Source organism: Octopus sinensis, linkage group LG3 (assembly GCF_006345805.1).
Source record: "Octopus sinensis linkage group LG3, ASM634580v1, whole genome shotgun sequence".
Lineage (NCBI taxonomy): Eukaryota > Metazoa > Mollusca > Cephalopoda > Octopoda > Octopodidae > Octopus > Octopus sinensis.
Window position 1 is genome coordinate 107,532,607 of NC_042999.1, and position 15,329 is coordinate 107,547,935.

Sequence of the window (15,329 nt, forward strand, 5' to 3'; positions counted from 1 at the left end):
ATACCTTATCAATTCCTTGGTTTATCATTAATACTGTAATACTGTATCTAGGAAGCCAACTAGCATTTAATTTATTCTGCCAAGAATCTTTAGATGTATTTCATAAGAATTAAGAATTCCTCCTTAGTAGGTTCTGTGATGTAAATATCTTCTTTTGTCACAACTATTACAAAACTTACTCGTATTACCATAAATCATTCTGCTCTACCAAACTAGATAACTAACATGGAGTTCAACTCCTAATTACTTGACCATCCTTCCACTTCCAGCATAACACTTGTTGTTTACTGAACGTTGGTTCAGAGATTTTTATTCTGCCTCCTGTGCATGGTGACATCACTATGATGACCATCCCACTTTTCTCAAACTCTATTATTCTTTCATGTTACACTTTGGTCTGTTCTCTGTCTTGAGAGAAGGCTCTTCCATTGCACATTCCTACTTGTTCTTCCTTCTCTTACCATTAGTTAGTAATTCACACTCACTCTCCAGTCTCATCTTCCTTTCCCTTGTATGTGATACTTACACTTCACACTGTGTCCACGCTATACAAAGCAAGTCTTTATACTTTGATAGAGTTCAGTTTTATTTCTTATCCATTCCTGTATATGATTAATGAGGTTCTTTTGAACTGGCCAGCTACCCCATATCTCTCACTACTTACCAATATATTCATGTTTATAACTCTTGTGCCAGTAGCAGACAATTTTTATTGACTGACTCATCAATAGTTGCCCTACCTTCTCCCTCTTCTCCTTTCTCCAGCCTGGGTCCTTCTATCTTTCTCCTCTCTCTTTGTACTCTGCAGCATTCCTTTGACCTCTCAGTCCCTCTCCCTTTATCACTCCTAACTAATTCACCCACTTTGCTTCACCCCACCTACCTTCCTTTTTACCTCTCACTACAACCTTTCCTTATGTCTCTATGTCAATTAATTTTTTTGATTCAATATATATTTTCAAACACTATCCCTATCATACAATTTCCCATTCAACCACTGAAAAGAATGCCATTGACTCTGCTGCATGAAACCATCAGCATCCATGTTAGTTGATACTTTACTTTCATGTATACTAACAATGTTGCCTCAGTATTGCACCTTCTTGCATAACATGCATTGTTCCAGTCACTGACTATTTGAAACAGCTGGTAAGATACAAACTAATTACATAAAAATCTTATATGCAACTTTCTCATGCTTGTTTCTCATTTGTCTTTCTGCCTTCATATCCACTTGCTTTTGTTCATTCTTTTAGCTGACTGGTCTACGTCTAGACTACCTCATCGAGATGAAGAAAGTAGACTCTAGGAATTTGATCTATCTGAGCACTATTTGATGACTAACTATAAAATGCATATACTACCATTTTATGACCCACTGTATGCACACACACACACACATATACACATCCATGTGCACGTGTGTGTGTGTGTGTGTATTCTTTTGTTCTTTTACTTGTTTCAGTCATTTGACTGCGACCATGCTGGAACTCCACCTTTAGTCAAACAAATTGAGCCCAGGACCTATTCTCTGTGAGCCTAGTACTTATTCTATCAGGCACTTTTGCCAAACTGCTAAGTTACGAGGATGTAAACACACCAACATATATATAGATATGTATATATATATATATATTATATATATATATATAATATATATATGTATTATATATATATACATATATATATATATGTATATATATATATATATATATATGTATTTATATATATATATATATATATATATGTATATATATATATATATATATATATGTATATATATATATATATATATATATATATATATATATATATATCTATATATATATATATATATATATATATATGTATTTATATATATATATATTATATATATATATAGTATATATGTATATATATATATATATATATATGTATATATATATATATATATATATATATATATATATATATATATATATATATATATATATATATATATATATATTATATATATATATATACAACAGGCTTCTTTCAGTTTCTGCCTACTTACCTACTAAATCCGCTCACAAGGTTTTGGTCGGCCTGAGGCTATAGTAGAAGTCACTTACCCAAGTTGCCACATAGTGGGATTGAACCCAGAACCATGTAATTGGGAAGCAAGCATATATATAGATCATCATTATCATCATCGTTTAACGTCCGCTTTCCATGCTGACATGGGTTGGACAGTTTAACTGAAGGCTGGCAAGCCAGAAGGCTGCACCAAGCTCTAATCTGATCTGGCAAAGTTTCTACAACCAGATGCCTTTCCTAATGCCAACCACTCCGAGAGTGTAGTGGGTGCTTTTTACCTGCCACCGGCATGAGGGCTAGTCAGGTGGTACTGGCATCGACCATGCTTGAACAGGAACCATTCAGACAATACTGTCATCGGCTATGACAATGACTTCACTTGTGTCAACAGGTCTTCGTAAGTGCAGTTGATTGCCCAATGATTGAAAGGTACTCTTAAATGGGCTGGCTAAGCTGCACTGGCATAGGCCAGGGTTATGGTCTCACTTGGCTTGCCCGGTCTTCTCAAGCACAGCACATCTCCAAAGGTCTCGATCACTTGTCATCACCTCCATGATCATTGGCATTATGCAAAAGTTTCCTAAGTCCAAAATGTTGCTTTTGCAGAAAACGAAAAAATAGTTTTACCATTCCATTTCTTCTTACACTAGCAACAGTTTCAGCTGAACAATAATATTTTGTTGGGTGCATAAAATCATAACTCCATGCAAGTATGGTATTTTCAGTCAGAAATACTTTTGCAAAACTGTTGTATGTGGGACTTACCACACTTTTGAGAAAATGCTAAACTGTTGTACTACACTTTGACAATTTTCATATCTTGGTATATGAAGCAGCTGGAGATATGATAGTTTGACCAAAAGAACAGCAAAATTAAATACTGAAAGAAATGCTTTGGGCCAAATTTGGACATACGACAGTTTGACATAAAAGCAACGGTATATAGACACAAATTTTGTTTACGGCTATGCAGCCAAATATACTGGCATTGATGTAGTGGATATTTCAAAATTTTGCCATCGATGAACCTAGCCGAAGAAGACTAACCAAATTTATGACATCAAATGTATTTTGGGAAGTCTGAAACTCAAGTACTAGGTTATCTATTCTAGGTTGTCCATTTCCTAGAGGTAAGGAGAAATTTTTTTATGTTCACCACCCACGCACATGTTTGCTTTCACATAGTGTCATATGGTTATTGACTGCTATTTCCAGCAAACATTGGTGCCTTGTTGTGCCACTATTTCCTATTTATTGATTTTGTGTGTGTGAGTGTATGGGCATGGCTTATTGGTTAGGGTGTTGGACTCACGATCATAAGTTGTGATTTTGATTCCTGAGCCAGACGATGCATTATGTTCTTAAACAAAACACTTCGTTTCATGTTGCTCCTGTTCATTCAGCTGATAAAAATGAGTAATCTTGCAATGGACTGGCATCCTGTCCAGAGAAACCAGGAAATTAGCAGGCCTGATATTAGGGTTGGTGAAGTCATAGAAATTCTCTAACAACCACTTCTAACCCTTTCCAGAGGTATGGCAAGAAGGCAAATCCTGCTGCCACACATATGTCCTTCCAGCAGCAACCCTCACCAACTAGAGTTTGACCATAGTCTCCAGCTGCTTCACAGAGCCATCACAATTGAGCTTAACGTTCTGTTCAAAGAAGAGAGGAGGAATTCCCCAGCATGTGGATACAGTCAGAACACCTACTGCATCTCTTCCTGCTGGCCACAACTTTGTAGTCTCTATTACAGCAGTTGTCCTTGTCACATCTTACTGCCTTTATGGTGTTTATAGAGCATTGAGCAGTAGTCAGGATTTCTATATTTTGATGCTCATTGCAAATTATTATGATATAGGTAACTCTCTCACCCATCTTTATGTTCTGAATTCAAATTCTGCCAAAGTCAACTTTGCCTGTCATCCTTTTGGGACTGATAAAATAAGTACCAGTTGAGCACTGGTGTCGATGTAATCGACTTAACCCCACCCCTAAAATTGCAGGCCTTGTGGCAAACTTTAAAATCAATATCTAGATGGCTCCCAGTCATCCATTTCAGCTAAATTTTATCAACTACAACTTCAATGTTTGTGTTTTCCAATGCCATTGACTGTTCACCAATACATCAAGTTGTTCCTGAGAAAAAGAAGACGTAAAAAAAATTATCAAATTTAGCCTGAACACTCTGTATGTATGTGTACACACACATACATGCATGTGTGTGTGTGTATGTGTGTGTTATGTGTGTGTGTGTATGTATGTATATGTCTCACTCTCTATGTGTGTGTGTATGTGTGTTTGTTTCTTCCTGTTTGTGTCTATTGTTTATGTGCTGTGTAATATAAAATAAATTTAACTCTTCATGCACATATGTTGCCTTTCACAGCAAGATTACATACATTCCATGCTTCAAACATGTAGGGACTTGTTATGAAAAGAAACTTAGAAAGAAACTTAGAGAATATACTCCATCCTATTAAATACAAAGTCTCTTTGTGAAATAAAATCTAGAGGATATACATACCCCCTGTTAGTGGGTTCATGATACATGTATTAAATTGATGTCTCAGACATGGACTTTCAGCAGACCTCATCAAATCTTGTTCACTGTTGGTGTAATAGATTTAAGAAAACGAACTCATAGGCATTTAGATAGTGTGCCTTAATTTACACAGTTATAACCTGTTAGATTTAATTCAATAATGTTAATGTAAGGCTTGATAATATAGAAAATAAAAACACAATTAGCTCAACTAAAATAAATTCTGTAGTATTATCAACTCACATCTTGCATTAGTGTTTGTGATTAACCTTCATTAAACACCTAGAGTGAAATATTGCTTACTCTTTGAACTCAGATTAATCTCAGCTTCTAATCACACATTTCTCAGGTTCATGTTGTAATATATATCCAGGGATCACACTCTTTCCAGTTGTTTCCAAACTCTTGCAAACATTAGAAATGAATATATCACTTCTAATGCACATGTGGAAAGAAAACATTTATCTCAACATCAAGTGTTGATGTGCTGGATAAAAGATTAAAAGACTTCTTCCAGGCATTTATTTTTCCTTTTTATCTTGAAATTTTAAAACAAGTGCATCGAAAGCTAACGGTGTGAATTTTGGTACAAAAAAGAAAAAAAGAAGAAGTAACATTACAAATTGAAATGAAGATAGAACTGGGTTAGATAGAATCAGATTCAGCTTGAACACATCGATTTCAAGTCTGTGGGGGCTTGCAAAGGTCATAGGTACAACCCTTGCTCTTGAATAACCCACAAAGTGAAATACAGAACTTCAGATGTAAACATCTTGGCAGCTTCAAGAGAAGACACAGTTGTATCTTTTCTTTTTTAACTTGAAACAGGTTTTACTTAACTTTCTATAACTCAATGAATGTACACAATTTATTGAGTAAAGAGCATTTTGTAAATAACTTAAGAGGATTCTATGTAGTTTTGCATAAAAAGAGAATTTGAAGAATTATAGCTGTAATGAGGAGACTAAATGCTGCAACCTAAGTAACAAATTTGCAGTAAAAGTAGAAATCAAAATATTGATATCAACTCTCTTCATGATGATCATTAAGCTTCTATCTACTACCACCATCAGCAACAACAGCCGTCCAAGAATTTGGACCTGGAGATTTCCATTTCCGGTGACTTCGAGGGCCACCTCCCACTGGTGTCGGGCATTAACAAAGAGCCCTCAACTACAAGACAACCAAGGTTTTTTTTTCCAAGGTCTGGGGTCTCCCGCCCCTAAGCCCTAGACCATCACCTAATCACCCTTATCCATCTTGTTGCTTAACAACAACAACAACCAGCAACAACAATAACAATGAAGAACTCTTGATTGAATGCACATTGGAATCTCTGGACTCCAAACCTTATTTTCTAGCAAAAATATTAAATAACAAAAGATGAAAACATGGAAAAAAAAAAATCCAGCTAGGTAGTAGAAAAATGCCAAATGATGGTCAAAAAGTGTACCAGTTATTTGCAAGGGTCACAGATGCTAATTAGCATTGGAGTAACAGCTGTGTTCTTTAGTCATGAAGGATGGAGACAAGAACTGAAATTTCTTACAGATTGATAGGTAAGCAAACTTTAGTCATACCAGATTCACTGGAATATATGATAGCATGAATAACAATTTATTGAATAGCATGTTGAGATGCTTGATGTGAGCAAGTGATAAGTTCTGTCAACTTAGTAACGTAATTTGTAAAGGAAGCATGGTTAGTTATTGCAAAGTGGCTAAGATCTAAGAAAAATAAAAATTATGTTTAGAACTGCCACATCTGTTGGCATCAAAGGAATTTATTTCTATAGAAAAAAAAAAGAAGACTATGATATTTGTCTAAGATACACAACGTTGTGTGGTAGTGAAAACGTCAGTTTATAAGATTTATAGTGACTGGGTAAAAACAAGTTGAATGTAGTGTGTGTTGAATATACAACTAACTTACAAGAAAGATTAAGCGTAAGTGAATTGAGAAAGTAAACAGACACCAAAGGTATTAGATGATGTAAACAAGATAATATTTTTAAAAAAATAATTAGAAAACATTGTGTCGATATGGTCATGTAATTCAAATGGATTATTTTTTTAAAATTCTTTTACTAGTTTTAGTCATTGGAATGCAGCCATACTGGAGCACTGCCCTCAGTAGTTTTAGTTGGTTTTTATTAACCTCAGTATTTATTTCCATTTAGTACTTGTTTTATCAATCTATATTTTTATTGAGGAGCTAAGCAAACTTTTGTGAAACTTGCTTGTTTTTAACCACTGGTGCTGTGTCAAATGGTTAAACATGTTTGACACAGTAGGAGTGGCTGTGTGGTAAGTAGCTTGCTTACTAACCACATGGTTCCAGGTTCAGTCCTACTGCGTAGCACCTTGGGCAAGTGTCTTCTACTATAGCCTCAGGCCGACTAAAGCCTTGTGAGTGGATCTGGTAGACGGAAACTGAAAGAAGCCTGTCATATATATGTATATGTATATATATGTGTGTGTGTGTTTCTGTGTCTGTGTTTGTCCCCCTAGCATCGCTTGACAACCAATGCTGGTGTGTTTACATCCCCATATCTTAGCGATTTGGCAAAAAAGACTGATAGAATAAGTACTAGGCTCACAAAGAATAAGTCCTGGGGTCGATTTTCTCAACTAAAGGCGGTGCTTCAGCACGGCTGCAGTCAAATGACTGAAACAAGTAAAAGAGTAAGAGAGTATGTAAAAACACAAACACAAACAGATATGAGGATCAGCTGAAAAGTTCATAGGTTGGCTAAGATACTCTCATAGAATGTGACCAAATGAGCTTTAGTTTTCAACATAGTCCCCTTTGGTGTTGCAGTATTTTGATCCCATTCTTTTCTTTTATTCTTTTATTTGTTTCAGTCATTTGACTGTGGCCATGTTAGAGCACCACCTTCAGTCGAGCAAATCGACCCCGGGACTTATTCTTTGTAAGCCTAGTACTTATTTTATCGGTTTCTCTGCTGAACCACTAAGTGATGGGGAGGTAAACACACCAGCATTGGTTGTCAAGCGATGTTGGTGGACAAACACAGACACACAAACATATACATACATACCTATATATATATATATATATATATATATATTCATACAACGGGCTTCTTTTCAGTTTCCATCAACCAAATCCACTCACAAGGCTTTGGTTGGTCCGAGGCTATAGTAGAAGACACTTGCCCAAGGTGCCACACAGTGGGACTGAACCCGGAACCATGTGGTTGGTAAGCAAGCTACTTACCACACAGTCACTCCTGCACCGTTGATGAAGAAGCTTCCATCCAGTTGGTCGAAAAGTCATCAACAACAGATATAATATTACTGCAATACTGGTTCCCAGCCACTCACATGGCTTTGGTAAGTCTGCTACAGGGACATTTAGCATATTTTGGCAATCTTATGGTGATGAGGCAATGGGTCATACACAATGCTTTGAGTGGCGTGAGCACTTCAAAAGTGGAAGAATGTACCTAGAAGACAATGAGGGATCTGGAAGACATACCACAAAGTCACCCCTAGAAATGTGGTATCACATATCGAAAAATTTGACCCCTAAGACCAGACCATAAATTGAGAGTTCTACTGCAACGTTTCGAAGCATTTGAGGAAGAACATTCAGTGAAAGTGACCAGATCTGTGGAGCATGAAGAAATGGATTCTTCACTCTTGAGGTTCTCACAAAAAACAACATGGTATCATTTCCACACCCATCCTATTCACCAGATTTAGCACCAGCTGACTTCCATCCCTTCCCAAAGATGAAAATGCAGTTCAAAGGTAACTGTTTTAACACCATTGTCGAGATCCAGAGTGAATTGTAAAAGGTCCTCAACTTGCTTACAGCAAACAACTTCAAGGCTGGATTCCAAAAGTGGCAGGAATGCTGGTACTGGTGTATTGCTGCACAAGGTGACTGTTTCAAAGATGATGTTAAAACATAACTAGTCCTGGAATTTTTATATATCACCATCATTATCGTCGTTGTTTAACGTCCACTTTCCATGCTGGCATGGGTTGGATGGTTTGACTGAGGACTGGCGAGCCAGGAGGCTTTACCAGGCTCCAATCTGATCTGGCAAAGTTTCTACAGCTGGATGCCCTTCCTAATGCCAACCCCTCTGAGAGTGTAGTGGGTGCTTTTACGTACCACTGGCATGAGGGCCAGTCAGGCGGTACTGGCAACGACCACACTCAAAAGGTATTTTTTACATACCACCTGCATGGGAGCCAGTCTGGCAGCACTGACAACAATCACACTCAAATGGCATCACAGTAGTCATAAAATCGTAAAAAATAGGGATTTTCATAGAAAAAAAGCACCTTTTTGATGTAAATAATTTTTGGTGTTAACATGGTCTGATTTGAATTTTTTCTTCTACAGAAGGAAGAGCAAGCCTTCTTCTATCATACTCTCAATTTTGGTCAACTTGCGTTGCAGGGTCTCGGAGGAGATAGTGTGAGTTGAAGGCTACCAAACCTGCCATACACAGACAACTTCAGCTTTATATATACAAATATATATATATATATATATATATATATATATATATATAAATTATATAAAGTAGTTGTATGCTGTCAACTTTATGTGACAGTCCCATGAAGGAAATAATACAACAGCTATTTAGCCCTAGGAAGCAGCACTGCTTCCTGTCAGCCTTAACACATTTCCTGTGTCCTTATGTTTAGAAATGTATTATTTCTATTTTTGAAAACATCAAAGACTTTTCTACTCTTCTTGAGCATCAAACTAATACACGTGCTTGTTGTTCCCTCACCTGTCTTCATTTTTTATTTTCTGTAAATTTGAACCATATATATCTCTCTTTTCTTTTTTTTCTCTTTTACTTGTTTCAGTCATTTGACTGCGGCCATGCTGGAGCATCGCCTTTAGTCGAGCAGATCGACCCCGGGACTTATTCTTTGTAAGCCCAGTACTTATTCTATCGGTCTCTTTTGCCAAACTGCTAAGTGACAGGGACATAAATACACCAGCATCGGTTGTCAAGCAATACTAGGGGGACAAACACAGACACACAAACATATGCACACACATACATATATATATATATGCATATATATATATATAATATATATATATATTATATATATATATATAAATTATATAAAGTAGTTGTATGCTGTCAACTTTATGTGACAGTCCCATGAAGGAAATAATACAACAGCTATTTAGCCCTAGGAAGCAGCACTGCTTCCTGTCAGCCTTAACACATTTCCTGTGTCCTTATGTTTAGAAATGTATTATTTCTATTTTTGAAAACATCAAAGACTTTTCTACTCTTCTTGAGCATCAAACTAATACACGTGCTTGTTGTTCCCTCACCTGTCTTCATTTTTTATTTTCTGTAAATTTGAACCATATATATCTCTCTTTTCTTTTTTTTCTCTTTTACTTGTTTCAGTCATTTGACTGCGGCCATGCTGGAGCATCGCCTTTAGTCGAGCAGATCGACCCCGGGACTTATTCTTTGTAAGCCCAGTACTTATTCTATCGGTCTCTTTTGCCAAACTGCTAAGTGACAGGGACATAAATACACCAGCATCGGTTGTCAAGCAATACTAGGGGGACAAACACAGACACACAAACATATGCACACACATACATATATATATATATGCATATATATATATATAATATATATATATATATATATATAAATTATATAAAGTAGTTGTATGCTGTCAACTTTATGTGACAGTCCCATGAAGGAAATAATACAACAGCTATTTAGCCCTAGGAAGCAGCACTGCTTCCTGTCAGCCTTAACACATTTCCTGTGTCCTTATGTTTAGAAATGTATTATTTCTATTTTTGAAAACATCAAAGACTTTTCTACTCTTCTTGAGCATCAAACTAATACACGTGCTTGTTGTTCCCTCACCTGTCTTCATTTTTTATTTTCTGTAAATTTGAACCATATATATCTCTCTTTTCTTTTTTTTCTCTTTTACTGTTTCAGTCATTTGACTGCGGCCATGCTGGAGCATCGCCTTTAGTCGAGCAGATCGACCCCGGGACTTATTCTTTGTAAGCCCAGTACTTATTCTATCGGTCTCTTTTGCCAAACTGCTAAGTGACAGGGACATAAATACACCAGCATCGGTTGTCAAGCAATACTAGGGGGACAAACACAGACACACAAACATATGCACACACATACATATATATATATATGCATATATATATATATATATATATATACACCGGTCTCACGCCATTTACGCTCCACCGGTCACTCCTTGCAACACCTATCTGTGTTCGGTTTGTCCTTACACAGAGGCCATCCGGATTTCCGTTTGCGCCGTGAACAGGAATTAATCTTCTCTCTTCGCTCTTATACGCCATTTGGTCTCAACTCTCCCCCCCTCCTCATCTAACCTCACCCCCCTCCTCACCTATCCTTTCTCCCCCCGACCCCTACTTCTTCAGTCCTTCATCCTTTCACCCCTACTCCCCTTCCCTTCTTCCTCTTTCTCCCTCCCTCTTCCCCTTCCCTCTGCTCCCTCACTCCCTCTCTCCCCTTCTCTCTCCCCCTCTCCCTCTTTCCTCCTTCATCCCCCTCATCCCCTTCCTTCTCCCCATCCTCTCCTCTCCCCCCTTCTCCTCCCCCTCTTCTTCCCCTCCCCTTCTCTCCCCCTCTTCTCCCCCTCCCCTCTTCTCCCCCTCCCCTCTTCTCCTCACTACACCACATGACTTTACACATCACATCACATATGATGTGCCATACTAATACACACACCAACTAATACATACTAATACGTACTAATACATACTAGTACATACTAATACTTACACCAACCCTATACATACACACGTCCAGACCCCGCATACGCACTTATACTCTCTCACACACACACACACACACCTATACATACCAATACGTACTAATACATACTAATACATACTAATACATACACCAACCCCATACATACGCACGTCCAGACCAATCTTACGCACTAATACTCTCTCATACACACACACACACACACCCTTATACATACTAATACATACACCAACCCTATACATACACACATCCAGACCCCTCCCACGCACTTTTAGCTGGTCCCTCAACCCTTTTATCAACCCTATTATCTCCCCTTATTTCGCTCTCGCGTCTCATGTTTGATCTTTGACCTCTGGCCGAAATCAGATCGCCATGTTGATTCGTTAGCTACTGCACGCATTTTTTTTCTCTCCTTCTTTCTGTGTTTTTCTCTCTCTGTGTATCTTTCTGTTGAAGAGCGTAGGCTCGAAACGTTAAAGACTTGTTTTATTTATATTTCCTGAGCGCCATACTAATACAATTGTTCGTTTGTTTTCCACCTGCCTTCGTCTTTTGTTTATTTTCATAAAGCTTCCCGTTATATATATATATATATATATACATATATACGACAGGCTTCTTTCAGTTTCCATCTACCAAATCCACTCACAAGGCATTGGTTGGCCCGGGGCTATAGCAAAAGACACTTGCCCAAGATGCCACACAGTGGTACTGAACCCGGAACCATGTGGTTGGTAAGCAAGCTACTTACCACACAGCCACTCCTGCATATATAATAAATAGTAATTAATGAGTTTTGAATGGCACAGCAATGCACTGTAATAACAACAATGGACTATAATAACTGTTATAATTTAATCATCCATAGTCTGATATAATATTTCAGAATATAAAATTTCTTCTTCAGATATCCCTAGGGGTTGATCGAGTCACTGCTACAATCAATTTTCCAATTGCTTTTTCTTTTCCCCACCTCTTTTTTTTATTTTTCTTTCCCCCAAAGTGTCTCATGACGCGCCTTCCAGAAGTCCTTGTGAGAAGTGCATCAAGGCAGTCATGTCTCAGGCTCATGTGTGCTAGCACATCTATAGCGCTGCTTCTAAATTATGTATTATACATGCAGTTTCCTTTGTTTTCCCTTTCTCCTTCCCTTTTTTTGTTCCTTTTCTCTTCCCCTTTTTTTTTATAAATAATACATGAGCATGTCATAAAAAAAAAAATCTTACACACATCCAGATGTAGCTAAAGAATATATTGACTGCCAAGCTCCTGTCTGTTGTTGATTTGGGGCCCTAGTCTGTCTATGAGAATCGCTCCCTTAATTCTTAAATTACCCAAATTTCTTTCATTGGCCTCAATTGTAACAGTTATTCTTTTGTCAGTATTCTGGCAGCTGTCTAGATGTCTTTTGAAGGAGAAGGCTCTTGTATTCAGATGTTCTTTGATGCGAATGTGTGCTATCCACATAGAACTTGTTGCACTTGTTACGTTGTATTCTATACACAACATTTACCCATTGGCATAAGTCTGTGTCACAGATGGGACAGTTTGCTAGTGTACATTGATTGCTGTCCCTTACCCGTTTCCTTGCAGATATATATATATATATATATATATACGTATGTATGTATACTAGACAATTTAGTTGCCCGGGTTCTTTTTTCCCAGAGTGCTTAAAGAGGTATCCATCTGGATTTAGATAATCCTTGTTTTCCACCATTTCATATCTATCTGTCTATGTATCTATAGATAGCTAGATAGATAGATAGATAGATAGATAGATAGATAGATAGATAGATAGATAGATAGATAGATAGATAGATAGATAGGCAGATAGGTAGTTAGGTAGGTAGGTAGGTAGGTAGGTAGGTAGGTAGGTGGATGGATGGATGGATGGATGGGTGGGTGGGTGGGTGGGTGGGTGGGCGAATGGATGGATAGATAGATAGAAAGATATATAGATAGATAGATAGATAGATAGATAGATAGATAGATAGATAGATAGATAGATAGATAGATAGATGGATGGATGGATGGATGGATGGATGGACTAGTTTATGTTTAATAAAAAATAAATATTTACCTATGATTTAAATTCATCTCCTTCAAAATAGTCACATTGTGTGGCAATACACTGGTACCAGTGTTCCTACCACTTTTGGAATCAAGCCTGGGAGTTCATTTTCCATAAGTAAGTCGAAGACCTTCTGCAATTCACTCTGGATCTTGACAACGGTGTAAAAACAGCGACCTTTGAGCTGCATCTTCATTTCAAGGAAGAGATGGAAGTCTGCAGGTGCTAAATCTAGTGAATAGGATGGGTATGAAAGTGATACTATATTGTTTTTGGTGAGAAACTCAAGAGTGAGGAGAACTCAGTGACAGGGTGTATTGTTGTCATAAAGAATCCAGTTCTTTGTGCTCCACAGATCTGGTCACTTTCGCCGAATGTACTTCCTCAAATACTTCTAAACATTGTAGTAGAACTCTCAAATAATGGCCTGGTCTTGAGGGAACAGATTCTCAATACACAATACCACAGATGTAGTAACAAATGATGAGTATGCTCTTGATTGAGTTGCAGCTCTGTCATGCCTTTTAAAGCACCCATGCCACTCAAAACTTTGCATTCAACTCATTGCCTTATTGCCATACGCTTGTCGAAGTATGCTCAATGTCTTTGTAGCAGACTTCCCAAGTTTAATGCAAAATTTCATGTTGGTTCTTTATTCCAGCATCCTGTCCATAACAAAAATCACAGACTACAGCAGACACATGATCACAAAATACAAATTTTACAACTTTCAAAGTAAGCATGGCAATGTCACTCAGCACACTGCTACATGAAGGTCACTGCACATGCACCCATGTGCTGCCATCTGTTGGCATGCTACAAAACCTGTCTAGGAACTTTTTGATACAAAGACAAAGAGAGAGGTGGGCAGACAGACAAACAAGCAGGCAGGTAGGTAGGCAGGCAGGTAGGTAGGCAGACAGACAGACAGACAGACAGACTGATAGATAGATAGATAGATAGATAGATAGATAGATAGATAGATAGATAGATAGATAGATAGATAGATAGATAGATAGACAAACAGACAGAAGGCAGACAGACAGGCAAACAGACAGACAGACTGATAGACAGACATGCATACATATGGATATATGGACAGCTGGTGAGATGGGCCAACAGACAGTCAGAGAGAGAGATAGATACACACACAGACACACACACACACAATAGGCTTGTGCATAGCTTCTGTTTAACACATTCTACTCACAAAGTCTACAGATATAAGACCCTAGTGTAAGGTACAAAGCTGTGAGATTGAAACCAGAACCTCCATTATTGCAAAGCAAACTTTTTAATCAAACAGCCATGCCTGTCCATATAAAAATGTAAATTTCTAAAATGAAAGTTCCTAATGGAATAGATAAAAAAATATGGATTCTAGAGGAACTAGTGATATCAGTCCTCTGAGTACCTGGTTTCCTAGTTGAGTTGATGGAGAAAATAACTGAGTAAAAAGCTGTTCTATTATAGAGTCATCATCTGATATGAAAAAATAATGTGGAGAAAGAGAAGAAGAAGGGTGAATAGAGAGGGGTATGAAGAGTGTGAAATAGAGAATAAGATACAAGGGAAAATAGTACAGAGTAACAAGTGAGAAGGAGAGAGAGACCCAATGAATAATGCATTTATGCATACACATTTACTCCATGGCAGATATACATAACTTTGTATAGATATTGCGATATAGATATTTACACATTTACATATATATTATATACATACAAATATATGATGAGCTGCATATGTATGGGTGTAGGCATGTTTATGTATAATAGTAAGAAAAAAAAGATAGATAACAATTATTTGATATATCAAGACACAGATGTACATAATGTTTGATTAAA

General features: G+C 37.3%; 1 long non-coding RNA gene across 1 annotated transcript; it reads left to right on the forward strand.

Moving 5' to 3' along the window:
- Positions 1–6,894: 6,894 nt before the first annotated feature.
- On the forward strand, positions 6,895–14,004 carry LOC118762779. Its single transcript, XR_004998528.1, has 3 exons — positions 6,895–6,906; positions 8,762–8,766; positions 13,928–14,004. It is a non-coding gene; the product is annotated as an uncharacterized LOC118762779 (long non-coding RNA).
- Positions 14,005–15,329: the final 1,325 nt, after the last annotated feature.